Here is a 16,763-nt window from a genome sequence, read left to right as displayed (position 1 = left end):
TCCACCTTATGGTATGTAATTGGATGGATAGATCGTGGAGATGGCAAATCAGGATATATCCTCAGGTGTATAATGAACTGGGCTTAGAATTGAAGAAGGATGGGTTTAAGGTATCAGCAAGAAAGACTCAATGTGTCCTTGACACAAACACCTTTGTTTCTAACACCAGAGACTTGTAGTGACTCAGAATTGTGGATGATCCAGGGAGCAAAAGTCGGGGGCTGGGGGAAGGAGAGAGAGAGAGACAATGAGGAGGACACAGAAAGACAGAAGCAGAGAGTCAGACTCAGAGAGACATGGAGGAATATATCTAGGAAGAAAGAGACTCATGGTCATAGAAGAAGAAACAGCAATAAAGAAACCTATGCTGTATATAAACAGATGGCAGGCAACACATTACTAGTGCTGGATAGTGTGGACTAGGTATGGAAGGTGTTATTCATAAGAAGGATGACTATGAAATTGCTGTTATAGGGTACCCTGGAATCTTAGATGGGTTTCTTCATGTCTCATGTCAGTGTTAATGGTGTGTATTATGGGGGCAGGGCAGGGGTTGTATGAAATCCTATAATATCTTTGCCATCTTCTTCTGAATGAAGTCAGGTCTATCCAAGAAAAATGGTGCCTCTTATCCAATGAAAATACTGACCAGCTCCTGCAGGTCCATCTTTCACACCATAGGGCCGGAACAGGATTTATGATCGGAAAGGACTTAGTGACTAAGGAGCCCTTAATATTCAATTGTGACAGTAATATTTTATAGTTGGAATTTTACATTCAGCCTTTTTAGGAAGGACATGGACAAACTGCCATGTCTCAAGGAAGGTGTCCAGAAGGGTGAAGGAGTTTGAGACCCTTCCTTATACGCATGGATTAAAGGAATGAGGGATGGTTGGCTCAAAGAGAAGACTCAGGAGAGATGTGGCAGCCATCTTCAAGTATTTTAAGTGACCTTTTCACTAGCAAAGTCCTAGAAAAGTGTTGTCTGCTTGTTGTCTCCACCACACATCTCAATTTCTTCCAATCTTCTGATTCCATCACTAGATGGAACCACGCTTTTCCATAATTACCTTTAGTGTCTAACAGCCAAATCTAATGGTCTCTTCTTAGTCCTTATTATTTTTTTCCATTCAGTTAAACAGGTGTTATTTGATTGCCTACTATGCACTAGAGTTACTGGGCTAAACTCCAGAGTTAGAGACAAAAACAAAGCTGACCCTGAAAGTGAGGAACATAATTGTGTTCTACTGGGAACATAGAAAGCTGAGTATAAAATATATTCCTTACAGCTTGAGATGGGAAGACTTCACATATGATGTGATGGTCAGTTTGTTAATGACAGGATGGGGTTTCCAGAGGACACAGTGGAAGGATAGAGTGGGAAAGGGACATCAAAGAAAGAGGGACTAACAGTGACATGAGGAAGGGCTCAGGTGGGGTATCTTTGGTCTAGGCAGACAACAACTCAGAATTGAGCCTGAGGGACCCATACAGAAGAAGACTGGTATGCGCTCCAGAGCACCACTGAGTGATGTTCATTTGATTTTTGACCTAAGAAAGAGGACTTTCATTTCTCCCTGGATTTTCATGACCCTGCTCACTCTTGGTTTTCCTCCTATTTATATAACTACTTCTCTTTCCCCTTTTTTGGGTCATCATTGGGGTCCTATCCCCTTGGTGTGAATTCTCCACAGTTCTCCATTGGGCCCCCCTTTGTTTCTTTTTCTGTGCTCTCCCACTTGGTGACCTCATCAATTCAAAGTATGTTTCATTAACGTATGTCAGTGTATAAATACATACATACATATACACATACACATATACATATATACACATACATATATACATATATACACATATATATACATATATATAGATATATATATAGATATATATAGATATAGATATAGATATATATCCAGAGGCCAGTACAGTGCCGAGCACATAGTAGACACTTAATCAACACGTCTTTCAATATGATATTTGGTCCTCATAACAAGTGCCACAAGAATGCTTACCATTCCCATTTGATAGACAAAGAAACTGAAGCAGAGAAAGCTCAACTGTGTTCATACAGCCTGTAAGTAGTAGAGACAAAATTGGCACACAAGTCTTCCTAATGCCAAAATCTTGTCACACTATCTTCCCCACTTACCTCACATACCTCTCTTCAGGACCAAAGCAAGGTGAACCTGCAGCAAGGAATGAGAACTTCTTTCAATTTCCCTTGTGAATGCTTTCAACTAGGCTAATGGGCATTTGAGTGGTCTGGTCACAGTGTGTGTGTCTCCTTGCAAGTTTTAGAAGCAATGTGACATACTGGATTCCAAGTCAGGAAGGCTTTCCACATATACTGACTGACCCTGGGCAAGTCTGCTAATGTATGCCCTTACTAAGTAAGTTTCCAAGAAGAATGACCTGTGCTGGGGGAGGAAGTTTCCTCACTGGAAGTTCCCCATACCTGTGAAATCACAGAAAGGTCTTAATAAAGAAAGACAACACAGCCTAGAGTATATTCTGGGAGGCTGAAATGTGAGAATCTCCCCAGCTTGGAGGAGTCCCCCCCTTGAGATTCCCAAGGCATTCATGACATCTACCCATGCAAGCTGTGTCCTTGGCACTGGCCAATCCTCATATGGACATTTCATTTACTGAAAGGGCAGCAGGACCTTTCATGTGAAACATGTGACAAGCAGTGTGAGGAGGAACACATACAGTTCTGAGGGAACCAGAGACAGAAGTAGCCTCTCATCTAAAAGGGCTTGAGAACTGAGAGGAGCAGGCATGGGGGGGAGGGGCTGGAGAGATTTATTGCCACTCAAACCTCTTCTGGCAAATATACTGGATCCTGGTGCCCTTACTCTCTTGGCACAGGGCAGCTTTGAAACGTTCTAGTCTGGCATCTGTCCATGTAGGGATCAAGGGGCCATGGGGAAGATAGCTTACTAAGTCTGTGAAGGTGGGTGCACTATTGACCATCCATCAATATCCAAAGGAGAGTCGACTTGGCCAGTCTGGTTCTCAGGCTCTTCAGTCACATGTGGACGGGTGTGACCAATTCAAGTCAACAAGTCCAGTCGATATGTATTTATAAAATTGTTTCTGCTGCTCCTTTATTTTTGAAGAAGATCAATGACATCACTGATGATGCTGGACTTGTGTGTGAATTGGATTCAAGTGAGGTGAAAAGTCATGAGCCTTACACTTGCTTCTAGGGTATGCATATGATAAAATATTCTTGTGTTTGAAGAAATGACAAGTCTTATGGATTTAGAATACTTGGGAAGAAGGATACAAATTGATACAGAATAAAAGAGCATGAGCCAAAGAATAATTTGCATGGGACATGAATTTACATGACAATATAAATATATTTACATGAAAATGACTTTAGAACTTTGAGTGATGACGTCATCAATGATCACTTCAGAAAACTGATGATGAAGCTTCATCACTACCTGTTAGCAGAAAAGTGACAGATCGGCGGCGCAGCAGCAGGAGACAGTCTTTCTAGACATGGCCTATGCATTGGTTTGTTTGATTTCACTTGATTTATATGATTAAAGTAGATTTCCTATTTGGAAGGCAACAGTGAGTAGTCATAAGGATGCAAAATAAAAAAGAAAGAAAATAATATCAGTAAAACCACAAAATACACATGGAAGAAAACAAAAGGCAATTCAAAAGAATACACAAATGTGATGATATGTAATATATATTCCCCCAAAACCCAAACTATATGTAATAGTTTCATAAATAATCCTTTTAAAAAATCTTCATTGAAATATTTCCACTTGTGGATGATTAAATTCATTACATGTACTATTCATGTGTACACACATGGGTGTATGTGTAAAGATACATGCATTCATAGATATCTGTGTATGTATTTGTGTATATGTATGTTGTATGTGTGTATAAAATAAACAGATACCCTAGAAGAGAGTGTAAGGCTCAGGACTTTGTGCCTCACTTGAATCCAATTAACACACAAGTCCGACATCATCAGTCATGTCATTGATCTTCTTCAAAAATAAAGGAGCATATTTTATAAGTACAAATCTACTGGACTTGTTGACTTGAATTGGCCACACCCATCCACATATGTTTGAAGAGCCTGAGAACCAGAACGGCCAAGTCGACTGTCCTTTGGACATTGATGGATGATCAACAGTGTGCACACCTTCACAGACTTAGCCAGCTATCTTCCCCATGGCCCTTTGATCCCTACATGGACAGATGCCAGACTAGAAGCTTTCAAAGCTGCCCTATGCCGAGAGAGTGAGGGCACCAGGAGGACTTGAAAGTATATAAATAAACTTGAAAATAATTGACAATATCCTCAACTACTCTTCCTTAAGGTCAGTACCCACATGTTAACTGAATACTTGGATTTCAAAAGGTATGAGGATAGCTTCTGGGAATATGTCCCCTCATGAAAGGAATGTGATGGAAGTAGAGATCTTGTCTGGTCTGCCATTTTGTGGAGAGCAGTTTCTGAAGGGCATTTGGTGCCCATGTTCCTGACTAAATTACCAGTCCTAGGAGTCCCTGTAATCTAATTAAAATTTCTGTTTACGTTTGCCATTAGTCAGAATTGTTCCCTATCTTGGAATTCATTACCACTAGCATGCAGGTAATATTCCAATTTATTGTTCCTCTGCTCTTGAGATGTTATAAATCCTAACCCCACAGAGAACAATGTATGTGTAGCTCTAGATTGGGTAATCAGCATCTCAGCTTCTAAATATTTGACATTCTGGGTCCAAGTCAACTATTCCAAAGACTCTCCATGTTTGTAACTGGGCAATATACTAAAATAATTAATTAGTAACTGATTTTGTTCAACTTTTCTTTGATATACAAGTCTATATTCTAAATACTGATACTGAAGAGGTCAAAGCTGATCAGTTCTATGAAGACCTACAACTTGTATATCTTGTAGACAGAGTGCCTGAAGAGCCATGGACAGAGGTTGGCAACACTGTGCAGGAGGCAGCAACAAAAACATTCCAAAGAAAAAGGAGAGCAAGAAAACATCATGGTGCTCTGATAAGGCTTTATAAACAACATTGACACCACTATCATTCAGGGTGTCCTCAGTGCCATCCTTCATACTTTTCCCATGCATTACAGCTTATAAAAGTGTTTTATATATTCACTTGGCAGGCATGATTCCATGATCACAAAGGTGATTTCCCTAGGGGGAGGCACTCCAGATCAATTTCCCTCCAGATGGGCTGACCTCTGTGATTTCCCCAAATGCAGGGAGAAGTAGAATTAGGTCAATTGTTTCACATAAAAGAGGCACAACAGAGACAGTGGCAGGGAAAATGGTGGTTGGGGTGTTGAGGTTTACAGGCAAAGCTTGAACATTACTCTCCTTGGAATTGGTTTAAAGAGAGACTAACATATACATTTGGGTATAAAAATCTAGAGAAGTAAAAAGAGATATGAATAAAAGAAGGAAAAGGAGGGCTGATAAAAGGGAGGGCAGATTGAGTGAAGTGGTGGTCAGAAGCAAAATGCTTTTGAAGAGAGGCAGGGAGAAAGGATGAAGAGAAAAAGGATAAATGGGGGAATAGGATGAATTAATAGCTAATAATAATAACTATTATGATACACATATTCACATAATTGTGAATGTGAATAGAATGAACTCACCCATATAACAGAAGTGGATAGTAGAGTGGATTAAACAACAGAATCTTACAATATGCTGTTTACGAGAAATACACTTGACACAGAACGTGCAGAGTAAAGGCAAGGGTCAGGAGCAGAATTTGTTATGTTTCAGCTGAAGTTAAAAACAAAATCTGAGGTAGCAATTATGATTTTGAAAAGCAAAGTAGACCTAGTTAAATGAGATATGCAGGGAAACCACATTCTCTTAAAAGTACCATAGACAATTAAGTAATACAAATACTAATACATATATTATATTATATTTTATATTATATATATAATGCTATAACATCCAAATTCTTAAAGAAAAAAATGAGATAATATACAGTAAAACTATACAAGTAGGGGGACTTCAACTTTCTGCTCTTCAAACTAGACAAAAAATAAACAAGAAATAAGTTCAGGAGACGGAGTGAATTTTAGAAAGTTAGATATGATAGCTCTCTGGAGAAAACTGGATGAATATCCTTTTTTTATTGGTACATGGCACCTACACAAAAACTTAGCATGTATTAGGGCACAAAAGCTTCAGAACCAAATGCAGAAAAGCAGAAACATTACATGTGCTTTTTTACATCATAATACAACAAACTTACATTCAATAAAGGTCCATGGAAAAACAGATTAAAAATTAATTGGAAACTGAACAATCGAAACCCAAAGAATGAGTGGGTCAAAGATCAAGTCACAAAAGCAATCAATAATTTCATTAAAGAGAATAATAACATTCCAAAATGATAAAACATACTAAAATTTATGGAATGCAACCAAAGCAATACTTAAGGGGAAATTTACATTTCTAAACACATATCAGTAAAACAGAGAAAGAACAGATCAATTAATTGGGCATGCAACCAAAAAAAAAGTAGAAAAAAGAGATTAAGAATTAAGAAATTTAAACTTTCCACTTAAATATAAAATTAAAAATCCTGAAAATCAAAAGAGAAATTAATAAAATTGAAAGTAAAAGAAAAAAATGAACTAATAAGTAAGCCTAGGAGCTAATTTTATGGGGGGAAATGGATAAACCATTGGTAAAATCTGATTAAAAAAGGAAACCAAGTTACCACTATCAAAAATGAAAAGACCAAATTTACCACTAATGAAGGTGAAATTAAAATATTTATTAGGAGCTCTCCTGCCTAGTTATATGCCAATAAATCTAAGAACCCAAGTAAAATGCAAGAATATTTACAAAACTATAAATTTCCCAGAATGACAGAATGTGTAAATAACCCTATATTAGAAAAAGAAATTGAAAAAGCAACCAATAAACTCCCTAAGAAAGTATCCCCAGGGCCAGATCAATTTAAAGGTGAATTCTACTAAACATTTAAAGAAAAATTAACTCCAATACTATATCAAATATTTGGAAAAATAACGAAGAAGCAGTCCTTTCAAATTTCTTTTATAACACAAATATGGTGCTGATACCTAAACCAGAGAGAGTCAAAACAGAGAAAGAAAACTATAGACCAGTTTCCCTAATGTATATTAATGCAAAAAAAAAAATCAATGCAATACTAGCAAGGGGATTACAAAAAGATATTACAAAGATTACACACTATGACCAGTTGGGATTTATAACAGGAATGAAGAGCTGCTTCAGTGTTAGGAAAACTATCAGCATAATTAACTATATCAATAAGAAAATCAACAGAAATTCTATGATTATCTCAATGGACGCCAAAAATGCTTTTGACAAAATACAACACTTATTCCTATTTTAAAACACTGGACAGCATAGGCATAAATGGGTTAAATGGCTTAAAATGACAAGTACCATCTCTCTAAAGCTACTGGAACAACTAAGGGGCACTTGGAAGACTCATCTCTCTTAGTTCAAATCCAGCCTCAAACATTTACTAGCTGTGTGACCGTGGGCAAGTCACATAATCATGTTTGCTTCAGTTTCCTCATCCATAAAATGAGCTGGAGAAAGACATGGTTAACGACTCCTGCATCTAAGCCAAGAAAGTCCCCATGGACTGATACAAACTGACTGTGTGTCTCTGGGGACATCATTTAACCTCTTGCTGTTCTTGGCAAACCTCTAAGACTCTAAGCTGCAGAGAAGATGCCAACCTGCCTTAGTAGATGGATTTCCCTCAGGAAGGAGGTCGTATACTAGAGAAATCACAAGTCCAGTTCCTATCCTTTCCTAACGTCCTGCTAGTAATAAACTTTTGTACAGGACTTCAAAACTAAAAAAAAAAAAAAAAAAGCTTTACAAATTTCTTTTGGCCCGTATGATAGCCTGGGGGGGGGGGGGAGTATTATTAGCTCCATTTTACAGATGAAGAAATTGAGACTGACCAATGGTCACAAATCACTGAGGTGGTTGAAGCAGGATTTCTTGTTCTCTGTTGTTCCTGACTTTGTCAGGCCTCTTCTATGACTCACCAGATCTACTCCTCAGCTCCCAAGTCACCTTCACATCTAAAAGATGTAGCTAGACAACATTTCATGAAGAAAGATTTGAGGGACTTAGAGCACTGCAAGTTCGACCTGAGTGAGCAGAGGGATGGGACAAACAAACACAGAAGTCAGGATTGGACTGGATTAGGAGGAGGGGGACTGGCAAAGCTTGGAGAAACACTCCCACTGAACTCTACCATTGTCAGGTCAAATAACATGTACAGTTCTGGAGGCAATATTTTAGGAAGGAAAATGGGAATTAGGGCATCCCAAGGACAGTCAACAGAATGGTAAGGGTCCTAGAGATCATGTCACTAAGGGTCATTTAAAGGAACTGGGGACATTTGACCTCTAGAAAACAACCTTCTTCATGTATCCCAAGGGCTTGTCTCAAGAAGAAGGATGAGCCTCCTGCTTGGCCCCAGAGGGAAGAGCCAAGAACCATAGCATGGAGGTGGGGCTGGGAAGTTGCTGAGAGGCAGTTAGCTCAGTGTCATGGAAAGCCGCCTGACTATTGGAGCTGAGTATAAAGGTAAGTATTAAGGGTGAGAGGCGAGGGGGCTAGGTAGTGGAAAAGATGAACAGAGGCCTGATGACCAATGACTACCTGCAGATGTTCTTGAGGCAAATCTAGTTCAGCCAAGAATTGAACTCATTGGACTCGGAAATCTCCTCTACCTGTGAGGCTTGGATTTCATGATTGTGTGATTTCTCCTGTCCAAATCCACACAGGATGGTAGGTCCTTTGTTTTTTGCCAAGGTCGCTGTAACTTTGTCATTGGTTTATCAGATAGTGAAGAATGTGGTTTACATGCCTCTCATATATCCATCCTATGCTGGAGATACTTTTTCTGCCTCTTAGCCTAGTCTATTTTACATTAATGAAACAGCTGGATGTCATTACACAGGTTATCTCTCCAATGAGATAATAGGCTTTCTTTTGTACGTCTTGCTTTTCTCCAACCTAGGTAAGGAATGACTCATTTCTGCTTACTCAGATAAGCATGTCTGTCTCAGCAGGAAGCTGGATAGCACACACTCTGGATCACTGTCCTAGGAACACCAAGTCTGATTTGACCTGATTTGACTCAGAGCACAACTGAGGGAGGTAGAAGAAATGCTGAGAAATATCCCTGCAATCATCACCAGTGGCCCCAACATCCTTACTGCCTACTCCTAAAAGCTTTTTATGCAGGATCCTACTCAGCATCCAGACCTTTTGACCACTGACAGACAGCTTAAGGAAACAAGAAAGAATTCCAAGGATACTATCAAGCATACCTCCATCTCTGAGCCTTCAGAGATGGATGACTTTGGGAGTTCTGTCCTTAAGACTTTGGACAGTTACAGCACAGCCCAGTGCTGGAGATGGAGCCAGGAGCCCAGGAGACACAGCAACCATGGGTAACCATGAGGAAGGACTCCAGGTTCTCCCTAAGTCCCCAAGTGTGCCTCAACTCTCTCAAACTGACTCCATGGCAGCTAGATGGGGTGTCCCGCTCTGGGATAGTTGACTGGGGAGGAAGGACAGAAAATCCCCTCTTTCCCTTCAAGAAATGAAGACCTGGCATGTCCCATGAATCTTAATAAGAAGAATTATCATTTATAGAGCATGGGAAGGTTTACAAATGGATTCATAAATATCTCATTTTATCCTCCTAACAGCTCAAAGAGGTAGGTGATATTATTACCCTCTTTTTATCAATTCAAAAACAAGCAGACAGAATGCCTTGTGATTTGCCCAGGGTCACAGAACTACTAAATATCCAAAGCTGGTTTCAAACTCAAGTCTTCCTGCCTCCAAGTCCATCCCTCTATCCGCTGGGCCACTCAGCTGCCTCTTTTTCCAGTGCCTCAACTCAATCGGAAATATTCAAGCTGGCCTCTGAGAGTTATTTAAAACTCCCTTCTGCATCAATCAGAGTTGTTTACATTTTGTAAGGGATCCATCAGATGCTCACCCCTTAATACCCTGTCCACAACTCCTCTTCTGTGACTATATCCCATGACGACCTCAAGTGAGTTGGGGAGAGGGAATTGAATGTCCCCTTCTCTGTGCTGCTATGTCTTTTTTTCTATTCTGTCCATTTGTCTTCTATCAATGAAGATGCCACACTCTTGGGTTCATATATGTTTAGGATTGAGATCTAGTCAATGTCCAGGGTTCTTTCAAGCACAATGGAGTTTCTCTATCTTGCTTGATAGAGTGACCTTTATCCAACAGAATAATACTCATTTTCATTCAGACTAGGTCTTTGTGAGTGGAGCAATTTTCAGAGAGTGGATTGGTGAGCTTTGTGGGCTCAGCCCTCCTGCCTCAGTTGTATTGTATGGAACCAATCATCCAGTCACTTTAAAGTTCTGGCTTCCAATCTGGTTTTTCCTCCACTGATTTCTTTTGTATTTGTTCTCCTCCATCCTCTCTTAAGTCAGGACTTTGTCTCTTAGACTAGATTCACTTTTACCACTTGATTTTAGTCTGTTTTCATAGCTTTCCCTGTTCCTATTTATCTTCTCTGTCGCAAATTCTATGATTTTACTTAAATGGATAATTTCTCTTTCTCTTTTTCTTCCTTCCCTCCATCCTCTCTCTCTCTCTCTCCCTCTCTTCCCCCCCCCCCACTATAAAGCATCATCCACATAGCTGCCGAAGTGATTTTCCTTAAGCTCAGTTCTGATCATATCATTTCTCTACTCAATAAACTTCACTCGTTTCCCATTACTTCTAGGATCACCAATGACTCCCTCTGTTTGACATTTGAAGGTCTTTGTGTCTTGGCCCCAACCTATCTTTCAGCCTTATTTTACATTCCTCCCCTTTGTACACTCTATGGCAGTCAATGGGACCTTCTTCCTGCTCTTCATGCCCAGTATTCCTTTTGTATCTTCATCCATTCCACCCCTCAAGTCTAAACGATGCAGCTGTCCCACCCCAGTCTTTCTGAATTGCCTTCATGACTTGGCTCAGGTATTGACTTCTCTGTGGAGATGTATCCAAAATGCAGGATGTATATGTGGTTTCCTACACTGATGTTGACATGGAGGCTACCTAAAGTGAATTTTACTAAATAGAGTTACTCATCTCAAGAGATGGCAAAGAGTGCCTCCCTTTTAACTAATGTATATGATTATCTTGTGCTTAATGTCAAGTCTCGGAATAAACCAAAGCCATGAGTTGAGGAATGCACCTTCTTAAATTGAGATAACAGGATAGCAATCCCAAAACCCTGGGGGATGCCTGCCCACTCTCAGCCAACTAGAAGGGAAGGTTCTTATATTTTTAGGAGAAGGGGGGGGGGGGGAATTGTGAGGCAGCCAGGCCTGGCCATGAGACCCCTTGCATGCTGGGCGATCTGGGCAAGAAAAACCACCTCATTCTGGCTGCTTTGCCCTTCATGCCATGAATCCCAATGGAGAGAGGCAAAAGTATTGGAAGCTGAGATCCAGCTCAAGCTCGGCTGCTTTACAAGGTGAATTCACAGGGTGTGGGGACTTAAGGTGTGGATCAGCTCAACCTAATGGAGAAGTAATATCTTAAGAGTAGGAATGTGAAGGCATGCCTGAAATTCTAACTTTAGAAGGATAATTTAAGGAAGAGGCAGTTCATATTACATTGGGTATTAATCATTTCTGTCATTGTATAGCAATTTTTGGTCACTAATGTAAGTATAAATCTATACATTGATGATATATAAGTATAGGCATCTATTGGTATATGTATGTCTATATATTTGGATAGACATTTGGCACTATTATCTGTCTAGCACAGTATTGGTGCTTTTTAGAGTCTTTCTTTGCCTCTACAGACCCTCAGATTATCTTGTCTGTGTATGTCCATATACATGTATATATAGCAGATATATGTATATATGTATAACATACATATTATATATATATAACACCTGGTCTGGAATTAGGAAGACTCCTCTTCTTGAATTCAAATTTGGCCTCAGACACTTATTAGTTCTGTGACCCTAGGCAAATCGCTTAACCCTGTTTGCCTCAGTTTCTCCATTTGTAAAATGATCTGGAAAAGAAAAAGGAAAACCACTCTAACGTGTTTGCTGAGAAAACCCCCAAATGGGGTCATCGAGAGTCAGACACAACTAAAAATGAACAATAACAACATATTACACACACATATACATATACACACATTGTATATATGACATATACATGTCTGCTCATGTTTTATACACACAGTATATTTGTGTGTATATAAATTCATAGGCACATTATATATATATATGTATATATAACACATCGGTGTATTATACAGGTGCTCCATCAGCCACTACCACACCACCCATATGTGGAACCATCATTTACAACAAATGGAAAAGTTTTGAATACTGTGAATAAGTTCACTTACCTTGGTATTGTACGTTCCAGGGATGTACACATTGATAATGAGGTTGATGAGCACATTGCCAGAGTTAGCTCAGCGTTTGGGAGGCTCTGAAGAAAAGTTTGGGAGAAAAGAGATATTAGACTGACTACCAAACTGAAGGTCTATGGAGCTGTTGTGCTGCCCTCACTGTTGTAAGCCTGTGAAACATGGACAGTTTACCAGTGCCATGCCAAGAAACTGAATCACTTCCATTTAAACTGTCTTAGGAAGATTCTGAGGATCACCTGGCAGGATAAGGTACCAGACCCTGAAGTCCTTGCTCGAACTGAACTGCCAAGCATTCAGAGTATGCTTCAGAGAGTGTAACTCTGATGGGCTGGTCACATTGTTTGAACACAAAATGTATACTTGCCAAAAAGACTATTTTATGGGAAACTTACATGGGGCAGGCAATCACATGGTGGTCAGAAGAAGCGATACAAGGACACTCTCAAGATCTCTCTCGAGAACTTTGGATTTGACTGTGCAACATGGGAGACACTGGCACAGAACCACTCAGCATGATGTGCCCACATCAGAAAGCTGTTGTGCTCTATGAGCAAAGCAGAATTGAGACAGGACAAAGTAAAAATAGGATGCTCAAATTTGGAGTATGTATCACAAATCCCACACAAACTGTCAGCACCCAACCTGTGGTAGAGCATTATGAGCTCATACTGGTCTGACCAATCACAGTATAGCACACTGAAACTTCACTTTATTATGGTAATGTCATTTTGGCCTTTGCCAAGAATACCCCACAGGCAGCGCTGGCATGTTGTGGTCCACAGGGCCAGAAAGAGTCAGACATGGCTGAACAATAGGAAGCTGCCTTCTCTTGGGGAAAGTCTCTTGATGAAATGAGGCAATTTCATCGCTCCTCTACCCAGGCCTTCCTGAAGGATATGACCTTAGGATTTTAGAGGTGGTGGATAGAATCTTTGAGGACTATCCTGTTGTTTCTAGTCTGCTTGGCTTCCAGGTCATTGTTCCTGGGTCTGCTGGAGGAGACTCTTCAGGTGGAGGCAGTCAATCTGAGGCATGTACTTGCTGTCCCGCTGCTGTTTAGCATGTAGTCACAGGGGCTTATGTTCCATCCCCCTCATCTCTAATTTCATTTCCCACAGCTGGGGAGGAACTGACATGTAATAGCCCATATCCTTTGGGAAGCATTTACCTACTAAAATTGTCTTTCTCTTATTGTGAAGTTGTCCTTAAAGGCGGCCAATTCAAATCCTTGGGGCTAATCCTCCAAGTGCTCTTACCTTGCTGGGCTTTGTTTTTTAATAAACTCATTTTTTAAATTCTCTCTCCTGAGCTTTGCCTCTATTGTCACGTTCAGAAGCCTGTACATAAAAATGTCCTTTTAAGAATCGTGTAAGAAGCTGAGGCTGGCTGTCATTTCACATCAGAAAGGTAACTGATCAGTTTGCTCAACCCTGCTGAGGAACTGGTCAGCTCAGTGGGAGCCTCTCAGTCATACACTCTATGGTCTCTGGAGGCCAAAGCACACAGAAGAAGATTCCTCCAGGTGGTTTTCGGGGTGTTGTGCAGATATACTCCAGTCTTCACATTCCTGTCCCTCCCTTTCCTCCCCAATAGTAGAGGACTCTGGGCACAGCAGATTCTTAGTTAAAGTTTGTGTAATGGCATTGAATTTGTTGAACAGTCTTCTTGAATGCAGAATCCTCAGCTCCCCAAGTCTCTCTTTTGAGGCTAGAAATATTACCTTCCATTTCTCACTTGGCAGTCAAAGCATCTGGATGGTATAAAAGACTGTTTTAGACTTGGAGTTAGGAAAACCTGAGTTTGAATTCTGCCTCAGACTCTCAGCCTCAGTCTCCTAATCTATGAAATGGGAGTAATGATAGACTCCACCTCAGTGAGATGATATAGGTAAAGTACTATACAGACACCAGCTGTTATTCTTGTATAACATGAAGCGAGTTACCTAGTGAATTGTTCAAAAGTTTTTATGACTTACAGCTCACAAGGACAGCATAATTTCATATACATTCCCTCATTTCATTTTCCCTTGGGTCATATAAAGAAATAGTTGATCGGATTCCCAAACTCCACCTTCTCTTAAGACATGAAAAAGAATTTTGATATATCTTTGGTCCTAAATGTTTGAATAATCAATGAGGAGACTGCATGTCTGTGCTGGGCACTGAATATTCACAGCATAAAAAATCTCCCAAGAGCCTCAGAGCTAATGGTTTAGCTCTTTGTTGAGAAAGGTTCATTTGGAATCAGGGGGTTTTATTTTGTTTGTTTTTTTAAGATTCCAAAATCCTAATTCAAGGTGGCAGGGCTGGGATTGTTCCCTCACCGTACTTCAGGAGAGAAACATGAAAGCAAGTCAGCTTCCACAAGCTCACATCTTATTTCTGATTACCTTTCCTAATAAACATCCAAGGAGATAGGATTTATTCCAGATCGACAAACAGAGCAGCAAAAAGTTTAGAATTGATTTCCTATACTTTTCCCTTCTCTAATCATCTGACTCTCTCAGTGATCTCTCTCTCTTTCTTTCTTTCTCTCTCTCTCTCTCTCTCTCTCTCTCTCTCTCTCTCTCTCTTTCTCTCTGTTTGTCTTTCTCTCTCTCTCTCTGTCTGTCTCTCTCTCTGTGTCTCTCTGTCTCTGTCTGTCTCTCTGTGTCTCTCTTGCTGAGTTATTTCATTCCCAATTTCATCACTCACTCTTGTCTGGTATATATTATTCTATGCTTACTGTCTCTGACTTCTATTTTGCTATGATTTGGATAAATTGGTTTCTATGCTATTTTTATTATGTGTGTTCATTGTGAAACTAGTATTTTATGGGAAAAGAGTTAAGCCTTAGATATAAAGCTTGGAGTTCTCCTCCCTCCCAGTAATGAAACAGCTATCAGAAATTATCTTGAACCTACACATAGGACCTCCAGTAATTAAGGGAACAGATAGATAGAATTCTAGCCGTGTACCATTTCTCTCTGAGGAGAGCAAGGGGCCAAGCTCCAACCTCCTGCTTCCCCTTCTGGCAGGAAATAAAATTTTTCTTGGAGAAGATTTGGGAGGGAAGGGGCTAGAAATATCTACTCTACCTCCCCTTGAGTCATTTGATGACTCCCCCAGGCTAAATATGGGGGGGACTGCCCTTACCACATACATGTGTGACAGGAAGACAATAAGAGATGGTCTGCTCAAGCCTTTGCTATGCATCGTTAGGCCCAGTTTAGCCTTTCCAGCGTTGAACCATCTGTCTCTGCCTCAGTCAATCAGAAGATTTTGGGTCATCACAAAATGGCAGCCCCTCAATCACTCATGACTGGAAACTCTACCATCAGTTTCACACATTATGTTTACAGGAGGTGAAGAAAACTTACCATGTGCTCTAAACACTCTACCAGTAAGGTATAGCCACACAGGACTCAAGACAAGTGCCTTTTTGGCCAGTCACCCCATTACACTCCACACTGATTTTTTTCCAAAGTCTTCAACATGTTAAGTTAGTGAAAACTCCTATAAAAATATACAAAATGCAATTCTTTCTGAGTGGGCTCTACAGAACAGATCACAATTTCCTTTCCAAAAAATAATAATGATCATAAAAATGCCTTTAGTAACTTGACTATAGAGTTAGACAGCCTGAACAGCTTGATGATTTTTCCTTTGTGGGACATTCTCAGTTTTATGTTTCAGGAAAGCCAGGACAAGCTCCATATTCTCCTAAATTCTCCCAGGGTGTAAATGGCTTCCTGGGAGTCAGTTCAGCATGCCATGAGAAGCATGGACCCCTTAGGGCACTTTGATATAAAGGAAACTACAGTGAGATGGGCACCCCCAGGACTGGGGGCCCCAGCAAGGGTGAGCAAAGTTCTGACTTCCCCAGTAGCCCCCTGGGGGAAACTTACCCAGGAGATTGCAGAAGTTTGGATAGGGGAAAAGTTCAACAAGATATGAAGTACGGATTATTGCTTGATGTTATTTCATTTTCAAATCAAAGCTAGCATTTTATTTTATGCACATTGTGCTGCCGAGATCAGGGGCCAGATGCCTGGCTGAGTGTATCCAAATTATAGGACATATCTCAATGCAGAGTCTGTGAGAATAGATCCCATCATTAGAAGCATTCCTGAACATCTCCTGTAATACTAGTTTAGAACAAGTGATTGTGAAAACATAACAGGTGCGGGGAGCTATGGCCCTCTCCTGTCTGCCCAGGTCAGACCCCATTTCAAGCATCACAATCAGCTTGGGTTGCCTCAGTAACGAATTCAATATTCAGA

The sequence above is a fragment of the Notamacropus eugenii genome, chromosome 7, assembly GCF_028372415.1.
Source record: "Notamacropus eugenii isolate mMacEug1 chromosome 7, mMacEug1.pri_v2, whole genome shotgun sequence".
Classification (NCBI taxonomy): domain Eukaryota; kingdom Metazoa; phylum Chordata; class Mammalia; order Diprotodontia; family Macropodidae; genus Notamacropus; species Notamacropus eugenii.
The sequence above is the reverse complement of the archived record's forward strand: the minus strand, read 5'-3'. Positions refer to the sequence as shown.